The 9,651-nt window shown below is 41.2% G+C and overlaps 1 long non-coding RNA gene across 1 annotated transcript; it reads right to left on the bottom strand.

Annotated features, from left to right (window-relative positions):
• Positions 1–4,462: 4,462 nt before the first annotated feature.
• Positions 4,463–9,180, bottom strand: LOC134478730 (uncharacterized). Its single transcript, XR_010051527.1, has 2 exons — positions 7,836–9,180; positions 4,463–5,763 (listed from the first exon to the last, which is right to left on the bottom strand). It is a non-coding gene; the product is annotated as an uncharacterized LOC134478730 (long non-coding RNA).
• Positions 9,181–9,651: the final 471 nt, after the last annotated feature.

The raw sequence follows: 9,651 nt of genomic DNA, 5'->3' as shown, positions 1-9,651 counted from the left end.
TTGACTAGTTGGTATTGTATTGTAAAAATTTTCCTGAGTAAGGAATAATATGTGCAAAAGAGTAACATTTGGAATCCAAGCATTATTTCCTTTGTTTTTAAAAAGATAAATTTCTAAGGATAGATTTCTAAAGCAGGGCAGAGTAACACATTCAAAACATCACCAAAAGTACAAGTTCTAAAGCTGGAACTCAAACCTGAATCTCTGGAATAGCAGATTCCAGGCTGATCCTGATATTTAGCTATTGCCCTCTCCTGCATGAATCAGGAGCAAAGAGACTTCACAGTCCAATGTGTGTGCCTTGAGCTGCCCTCCAATTAGGCCTGTTTTGTGGGAGATTTCCAGACATGTCCCTGGAAGAAAATTTCTGCATTTGTATAAGAGATCGGAATGTACATCAAGGTCCACTGGAGTATCTTTTCTTGGAAACAGCTGCCTTGACTTTGCCACATACTTCATTCTCTTCCTATCAGCCCATTGCTGATGCATGGTACAACTAAGAGATTCTGTTATGGCTTGGATCCAGATGTCCCCCCAAAGCCTCATGTGGGTGTGGGTAGGGAGTTTCAAAGGCAGCTGGATTAGGTGGATTATTGGTCACATACTGGGATTAAGGATAGGGATAAGGGAAGCCCTGCCCTTGGTTTGGGTGCATCAGTCATTAGGCTTGCATTCCAGATGGAATATAAAGGGACACAGAGAAGGGAGTTTTGCTGCGGCTGCCTGCTACTTGCTCCCTGCTGCTTCCTGCCTGCCATGCTGTGGACTGGTACTCCTCAGCAATGCCTCTGCCATGCCTTGGAGCCAGTGACTGTGGTCTGAGGCCTCTGCAAACTGTGAGCTGATATAAACCTCTCATCCTCCAACTTTGCATGTTGGCTATTTTGTCTCTGCAACAAGAAAACTAACCAAGACAGGTGCTCCTCAGTAACCCAGCACTGCACAAGTGGCCAAACCTGATTTGTAGAATTGTCCAAATTTTAAACAGAATTTTACCTCTACTTAGCATACCTGCAAGACTTTCAAAATAGCATTATATGTACGTGAGAAATAGCTCAGCTTACATATTTAAATAATTCAGAATTGAAGCGGAAACACCTCTCTCTTACACTAGAATTGATATCAAATAATATTAGGGACAGATTTGACATTATGAAAGGTCAAACCTTTTTATTTTATAAGCAAGAAAAGCTAGGTCAAGAGCACACTGGTCAGCTTGGAGGGCCTTTTCTATTAAAAATACAGCTGTATTTATTTTTTCATTTAGAATCATTGGGGAATAGTCTAATTACTTAAATTAAGTAATTTAATAAAATGTGCCTATAGGGCTTTACCATGTGGGAAACTTAAAGAATATTTTTTAATCAACAATAAAGGCCACATCAAGATTTTTCATGCAAATAATAAGAAAGTGCTGTTATTTCTGTTTAACATCAAATTCTCTTGTCTTAGACTAATAGGCAGATTTTCATACTGTTTAGCTTTTTTTTTTTTTTTTTTTTTTTAATCCATGAACATATTCTTGAATGCAAAGCAAGTATATTTTAGTATCTTCTCTCCCACTACTTTGTGGTGTTTGGGACTGAACCCAGACTTGACACATGCTAGGCAAGCCCATCTCTACCCCTGGGCCGCATTCCCATCTCAATTTTTAATCTCTCTCCCTCTCTCTCTCTGTGTCTCTGACTCTGTCTCTCCACACACAATCCGTCTCCCCATTTTGTAAATGTGTTTTGGGTTCTCAGGTAAAGTTATCTTTGTCTTATTCCTTTCTGAAATTTTGCATTCTACTCAATGTATGGATTTTTCTTATTGAAATCTATACACAAGACTTCAAAATCTTCTTTCGTTTTCAAAGATGGTGAGATACAGTAGTTGGAGGAAAATAACACTTTTAAATGAACTTAAAATGAGAAATCCAGGACGTTATTCTCACCTTCCTGTCAGTCTAGTCAAATCACTTAATCTTCTAAACTTATCATATTTATCTGTAGCCTAGAGCTAATTATACCTGCCCTGCTTGCCTCACAGTTGAATTGAGATTAGGTGTGATAATGAGTGTGACAGCTTTGTTAGCTGTTAGTCACTGCCAATGAAGGTTCTTTTCCTGCATTCACACTATTGTTGAGCTCCAACTCTAAGTCAGCTCTCTGCAAATCACTGAGCTCAAGGAAATGACTCAGCATTATGAATGCTGGTCTGTGGACCTCAAAGTCCAATGGGAGTGTTAATTAAAATGAGGGAAGTAAGGGTGTAACCAGATCATAATCAAGTGAAAAGGAAGAGCAGGGTCCTGAGAAACAGAAGTAGAGTAGACACCCGCCTTGCACTGGGGAAATGTCTCTGTGTTGATGGTATTCAAGGAAGCCTGAGCAGGAGGTAGACAAGGAGTGGGGAGAATGGTGGTTGGAAGCACCCAAACACCCCAACAGTAAGGCATAGTGTAGACTACCTGAATTACACAGGGATGAAAACCGATCAGAGGGGAGATGTGAAGTAACATGAAGAGGGGCAGGGACTGGAACCCCCAGGAACCTGGATGCCTTGTGAGTAATTTTGTTTCTTTTTAAAGAACAATGAAAAGTCACTGGAAAATGTTAGGCAGCTGATTGACATATCCCAACAATTTGGAAAGAAATGCTTTAGTTCTGTGTGGAATGTATTTGAGATCTACTTTTGTGACATAAAAGAATCAATGATTAATTCAAAACTGGCACACACTGAGAATAAAATGTCAACATTTTGCAAGGTTTCATTTTTTGATTAGGAACACCCAGATGAAACAAACAGGAGGGGGGTCAGGAGATAAGGATTTACATAGCAACTAGCTAAGATTGAAATTTTATCTCATCACCATGTAAGAAGGTACACAGATGAAACCAGGTCAAAAATTCTGAAATATCCCAGGTTGTGTTTCAAATTTGCATGCTCAGAATTCAGGCATTGTCAGGGCCTGTGGTCCTTCAGAACTGACCAGGGCTGGGAAGCTTCTGCCCCATGAATGGAACGCTATCTCTCTAAGGGAAACTGCTCACACTGTCTCCCCCTCTGCCACCATCTCAGATGCAGGGACGAGACCCCCACCAACTGCTGATCCCTTGGTGTTACACAGCTCACCCCCAGGACTGCATGGAAACACATTTCCAATAAATGCACAAGTAAAGAATATCTGCTTGGTCTACGATGTCACTAAATTTTCCTTTAAAGTAGGTAAGTTGAATTGCTCCAATATGTTTGCACAATTTGGGCTCAAGTAAAAACTCTCAGTCAATATCTTTCATTTTAGAAGCTTGCATGAGACAAAAGAATCAGTCTTTCGTGTGAAATTCCAAAATCTAAACATTCTTAAATCCTCCAAAGCTGTTTTTTATAACTCATATAAACAGCAAAACTTGACATAACCTAATTGGGTTTAACCAAACTCCACCCTAAATTGGGATATGGTCTGATACTCTTATTTCATCTCATTTGACCTGACTATTTGTATGTTTCAGCACAGAAGTACAAGTGTATTTATTATAGAGTATTGCCACCAATCCCTCTACCAATGACCTCTAATATGTGATATAAATATCTTTGCCTCCTCTCTCAAATTTTAGAAGTTCTGAATTCAGATGCATATCTGGCCCCAAAGATTTCAAATAAAAGAATATGGGCTTGTATTAATATTTACATTAGGATTCACAGGATTTTTTGACAATCAGTCTCCTGATTGCCCAAGGACAAGCAAAGTGCTGCTTCTATTTCTATGGTGTTTTCTACACAGACGTAGGGCAGGTTATCATAATAAATGTTAAATCACCTCAACTGGGAAAATGTGAGTCATACCAATTAATTCCAGAGGGGTGTTCCTTTTATTTCTTTCACTGTAGATTAAAAGAATCCAAAATTTAGACAACTGATGTGAGATGAAAAGACTAATTTTTTAAAATTTATTTAAAGAGAAAAACAAAACTAAGTGAAGCAAAACAGTAAAAGGCTAGAAGAAATAAAGAATTTCAACAGAAAAAATATAGAGTAAGAATTCACCAGTTAAATAGATCACACATTGTCATCTCAGAAACAGTTGTCTAGATTACAAAATTAAAGCATACAAAGTGGACATTAATACAGTGAGATTGCAGACAGTTGTGTTCAATGATCCAACAAAACTCAGCAATATGCTTCTCTATCCTACACATTTAAATATACTTGCAGTTATATCCTTTAGATCACTTTCCTTCCTCTCTTTTTTACGCTAACAATCACATATTTTCATTTCCATTACTCCCACAGTTTTTATAACTTTTTCTTTGAAGAGGAAAAGAAAAAAGTTAAAAAAAAAAAAAAAAAAAAACAAGACAGACCAAAGAAAAACCCAACGTGACAAAGTATAACAGAGTCAGTTAGAACAGGAGGATGGAAAAAGATTACTAGTGTTAGGGCCGACGCAGCAGGGAAAGAGACCCCAAGGACTCAACTCTTGGTGAGGAAAAAAAGTTTATTTCCATGCACATGGGGTCCCTCAGGCAAACAAGTGCAGAGGGGCCCCGAGGGGAATTTGTGTAGGGTTTTTAAAGGTACATGTAGGAGGCAAGCAAGTTTACAGAAGCAAATCGCATTGGTTAATTTTGAGCGGCGCAGGACCTGGCTAATGCTGATTTGAGGGTCTGGGGCTGAGTAACCATGGAGACCGAGGGTCTTGGGTTGACCTTAGAGTGCCAGGTGCTCCCTGGTCCTGTTTATACAGTACATTCTTTTTGGCCCTGCTCTGACTATCTCCTGGGAAAGGTTTAGGGAGTGAAGCACTCTTTACTGCTCTGTTCTGAGAGCTCCGGGGAGTTAGGGAGTCAACCCTTTCATTCCCTGCTCTGGGGAGTTAGGGAGTTAACCCTTTCATTCCCCGCTCTGGGGAGTTAGGGAGTTAACCCTTTCATTCTCCGCTCTGGGGAGGGGGTTGTAGCAGGGGGGTCGACTCTCACATTCCCCCCTTTTATTTCTCCAATGACTTTTAATCCTAAAAGTCCTGTATAGGTAAGGGGTCATATTGTTGACGTAGCACCATAACTTTTACCTGAGAGATCTGAGCCCTTACAAACCGGGTTACTCGGTTAATGAGGCAAGGGGCTATAGCCATGACTATAATGAATCCGGCCAGGGGTCTCAATAAAGGGAGGATATAGGGCAGAATTGATTCTCGGAAAGAGAACACTTTGGCTTTATTTGAAGGGGGCTCTTGAGATCTGATTTTCTCTCTCAACTTTTTTATTGTATCTTTTACAATCCCAGTATGATCAGTGTAAAAACAACATTTTTTTTTTAAGTGCGGCGCAGAGACCCCCCTTTTTTTTTTTTTTTAACAAAAGATCTTTAACAATTGGTTTTTTTTTTTTTGCTTACAGGGGGACCAAAGCCGCCATGTAAGGTCGGCATTAATGTTATTAAAATCAAAACAAGCAAGCTAAAACAGTTAGTCAATTTTTAACTTTAAGGGTTACCAGTCTGTTGTGTAGTCCACTGAGTATGTCCCTCGTTGTCTGCTGTTTCCAGTGGCTTTACATGAGTGTAGTGAATCCGCGCAGTTTTTCCTGCTACCTTGATGGCAGTGGGGGTACTGAGCACCACGGTGAAAGGTCTTTCTCAGCGGGGTTTAAGGGAGTCACGGTGGTGACATCGAACCAAGACTGGAGTCCTTGAGGCCTTGGTCTCTGAAGGCAGGTCCAAGTGTTTTTGTCTAAACAGCTGGTGGATCCAGGCCAACACAGGTTGGAGTGTCTGTAGGGACTCCTTTTCGGTGGTCACTGCTGCCCCGGCCACTCGTTTGTCGTTTTGGATGAAGCTGTTTTCATCGAACAGTTGTTGGCATTTCCCAAAAGCTGGTCAGTAAGATCAGCCTGTAGGTTCTGCTGCAGTTCGAGGATGTCAGCACACTCATGGAGAGGTGTCCTTTGTTCCTCCGGATCATCATCAGGCATAAGGGTGGCTGGGTTTAAAGCTGAAGAAGTCTTGAATATCATTAACTCTGGGTCTAGAAGCAGGGCTTGACAGTAGAATTCTGGCATTTGAGAGCCCTTTTTTTTTTTTTTTTTTTTTTTTTTTTTTTAGGGGGGGTTTTGATAAGAGTCTCTAAACTGTGAGAGGTTACCACAGAAATCACTTGCCCAAAGCGAGTTTTTTTTTTTTTGTCTCCTTAAGTAACATTGTCACAGTAGCTAGTATTCTAAGGCAGGGGGCCATACTCCTGTCACTGGATCAAGTCTTTTGGAGAGGTAGGCTATAGGCCTCTTTTAAGGGCCAATGTCCTGAGTTAGGACTCTTTTGGCAATGTCCCTGAGTTTATCTATGAACAAGATGAAAGGCTTGGTAACGTCAGGGAGTCCCAGGGCTGGGTCCTCTGTCAAGGCCCGCTTGAGCTGTTGGAAGGCCTGTTTACATTTATCAGTCCAGTTCAGTGAATTTTGAGTTTCTCCCTTATGGGAGTCATATAGAGGCAAGCTTTTCAGTAAAATTTAGCCTACAGTATCCAACTGCCCCCAGAAAGTCTCGTCTGTTTTTTAAAAGTTTTTTCTCATAGAGCAATTTTAACATCTTGGCTATCTTTTTGTAAATTTTTCAGTTCTCAAAGACCTTTTTGTGCTATCTCTATTAACTGGCTGAGGGGCATTTTCTTAAACCTCTCAAACCTTTGTAATTTTTGTCTAACATGTGGGGCCGACTGAGTTACAAAGAGAACAACTGGCAATATTGGGAAACCTCCTTACCTCTGGATGTCCAGTCAGGGTGGCACAAAAGGAGAACATGGTTTTGGCATTCCGGATCAGAGAGCCGGCTTCATCTGGATGGCACACTGTTTTTTTTGTCCAAGGGTGTCACGTGACAGGCCATTATTTTATTAAAATTATATTTTTAACAAAAAGGGCTTTTTTATAGGTAACAAAATTGTGCTGTATAATCTCCCAGATGTTTACAGCGCATGTAAGAACTTGTATCTTATTTTTAATATCACCTATAATCTCATTTTAATGAAAACATTTTGCAGCAAAGTACAATCTTATGTATACTTTTACCAAAACTGATCTAATACTGTCAAATTCTGAACACATTTACTTTTTGTCAAACCTGTTATTTGTAGTACTATAAACCAAGACAAATAAAATTCACATCCTCTTGAGCCTTCTACAACTTACAATAATACCTCTCAAACTAAGCTTTAATCTTTTTCTACATTCTGGCATAGCCAGACACCTTTACTTGAAGACCACTCTCTTTGTCCCTCTTTTTACTATTACCAGTCAATTACCTTTTTTTCTCATTTCTCAGACAACATCAAAACTCTCAACAAAACCCTTGAAGTCACCTTCTAGTAGCCCAAAACATACTTATTTTATGTCTTTTTACCACATAAAAATGTTGTATTTTAAAAACAAAACTGTAACCTTTTAACTGGCTCAAATATAGTACCGCCTGGTTTTTACTTGGCAAAGTTGACATGACTCTTAACAACCATAGATATATATATATATGTGTACATGTTTACATTTTCACCAGAGAGAAAAAATACTCCTTTTAAAAGGCATGCCGAGGTTGCAAGCAATCAATTGAAGTCTTACATATTAAACAAGGTGCCACAACATTAAAGACACAAACAAAGGGAGCTTCTTGCATAGTTTGGTCAGCTAAAGGAAATAATTTTTCTTATCATGAACCTTGAATCTAATAAGCCATATGGATCCTGCAACAGAAATGGGCAACAAGCCCCTAAGTTAGTAACAAGTTTAAACAGGCAACCAAGGAGAGGGCGGAGGAAGGAAGGGTTTTACCCACGGTGGGGGCTTCTCCCTGAGGTCTTGCCATACCAAGATGTAGGTGACCCAGTCGGGGTGGCTCTCTCGTCCAGGGCGGAAGATGATGTTCTTAACTGCTAAGATGAGGGGAAGGTGGAAAGTCCCCTCTGGTGGCCAATCCACGGAGAATGTGGGCCACTCAGACGAGCAGAAAGTCTGCCATTTACTTTTTTAACCTGAAAGGAGAGATTGTGAGCCCTCTCTCGAACCTCCGACCAATGGTCGAGGGTGAGGGACAATGGGGACGATGTCATTTGTCCCATGGTGTTCTGAAGACAAAGAGTGGTTAGCGTACGCGCGACACAACAAATAACCGATCACAACAGTCACAACACACAGGACAAACAGGCCGGCCACCTCACTCTCACGCATTAGTTTCACATCAAACGAGTCACCTTAGGGGGTGCCTCCAGATTGGCCCGGACGGACCACAGATTGGGAATGAAATTCCCCAGATTGGCCCAGACGGACCACAGATTGGGAATGAAATTCCCCAAACGAGTCACCTCGGAGGGTGTCTCCGAATTGGCCCTGACGGACCACAGATTGGGCCCCAAACCGATAGGAAAATCCTATCGCAGACGGTGAGTCACGGAAAACCGTGTGGGGCGTCCCCCGATCACCCAAGAACAGAGAACAGATAACAAAAACAGGTAACAAAAATTGCCCCTAGACCGGAGCCGTTTGGCTCGGGGCGTAAAATACCGGTAGATTGATCCTCAGAGTAAAAATAAGAAGCGACCGGTCGTACTCACCCACCGCAGAGCCGTTGAGGTCACCTTCCGTGAGACGTGCTATCTCGGTGGGGCCTCCAAGATGTTAGGGCCGACGCCGCAGGGAAAGAGACCCCAAGGACTCAACTCTTGGTGAGGAAAAAAAGTTTATTTCCATGCACATGGGGTCCCTCAGGCAAACAAGTGCAGAGGGGCCCCGAGGGGAATTTGTGTAGGGTTTTTAAAGGTACATGTAGGAGGCAAGCAAGTTTACAGAAGCAAATCGCATTGGTTAATTTTGAGCGGCGCAGGACCTGGCTAATGCTGATTTGAGGGTCTGGGGCTGAGTAACCATGGAGACCGAGGGTCTTGGGTTGACCTTAGAGTGCCAGGTGCTCCCTGGTCCTGTTTATACAGTACATTCTTTTTGGCCCTGCTCTGACTATCTCCTGGGAAAGGTTTAGGGAGTGAAGCACTCTTTACTGCTCTGTTCTGAGAGCTCCGGGGAGTTAGGGAGTCAACCCTTTCATTCCCTGCTCTGGGGAGTTAGGGAGTTAACCCTTTCATTCCCCGCTCTGGGGAGTTAGGGAGTTAACCCTTTCATTCTCCGCTCTGGGGAGGGGGTTGTAGCAGGGGGGTCGACTCTCACACTAGGTGACCAACAATGGTTACCATTATGCCTCTTGTTATCCTAAAAAGAGTTGCCTATATCAGCTGGCATAAAAGAATTGAACAAAACAGTACAGAAGACCAATAAAACCCACATTAGACAGCTTACAGGACTTCCAATGAAGATAATAGTCAAACGATAACGGGCATCATATAATAATCTGGTTGCCTTCCAAACGGTTATCTATACCCTCAAACTTGATACTATTAAGCAAAACAGAATATAATAATATCAGTCAGAACAAGATGTGGAGAACAATACCAGGGTTCAAATCAGGTTAATAGGGAAACAAAAAAGTTACTATAATATATCCCACTATTTTTAATTTAGTTTTCCCTTAGTTAAAAGATACTAAGAAATAAATTAATTTTAAAAAAAGAAAAAAAGGGAGATTGAGATAAAAAAAAAGAACATATCAATAGAACAACACCAGTGGGAACCGAAA

Source organism: Cavia porcellus, unplaced genomic scaffold (assembly GCF_034190915.1).
Source record: "Cavia porcellus strain 051 isolate PalLab524CR breed Dunkin Hartley unplaced genomic scaffold, mCavPor4.1 scaffold_14, whole genome shotgun sequence".
NCBI lineage: Eukaryota > Metazoa > Chordata > Mammalia > Rodentia > Caviidae > Cavia > Cavia porcellus.
Note: the sequence above shows the minus strand (reverse complement) of the source record. Positions and strands in the feature narration are given on the sequence as shown.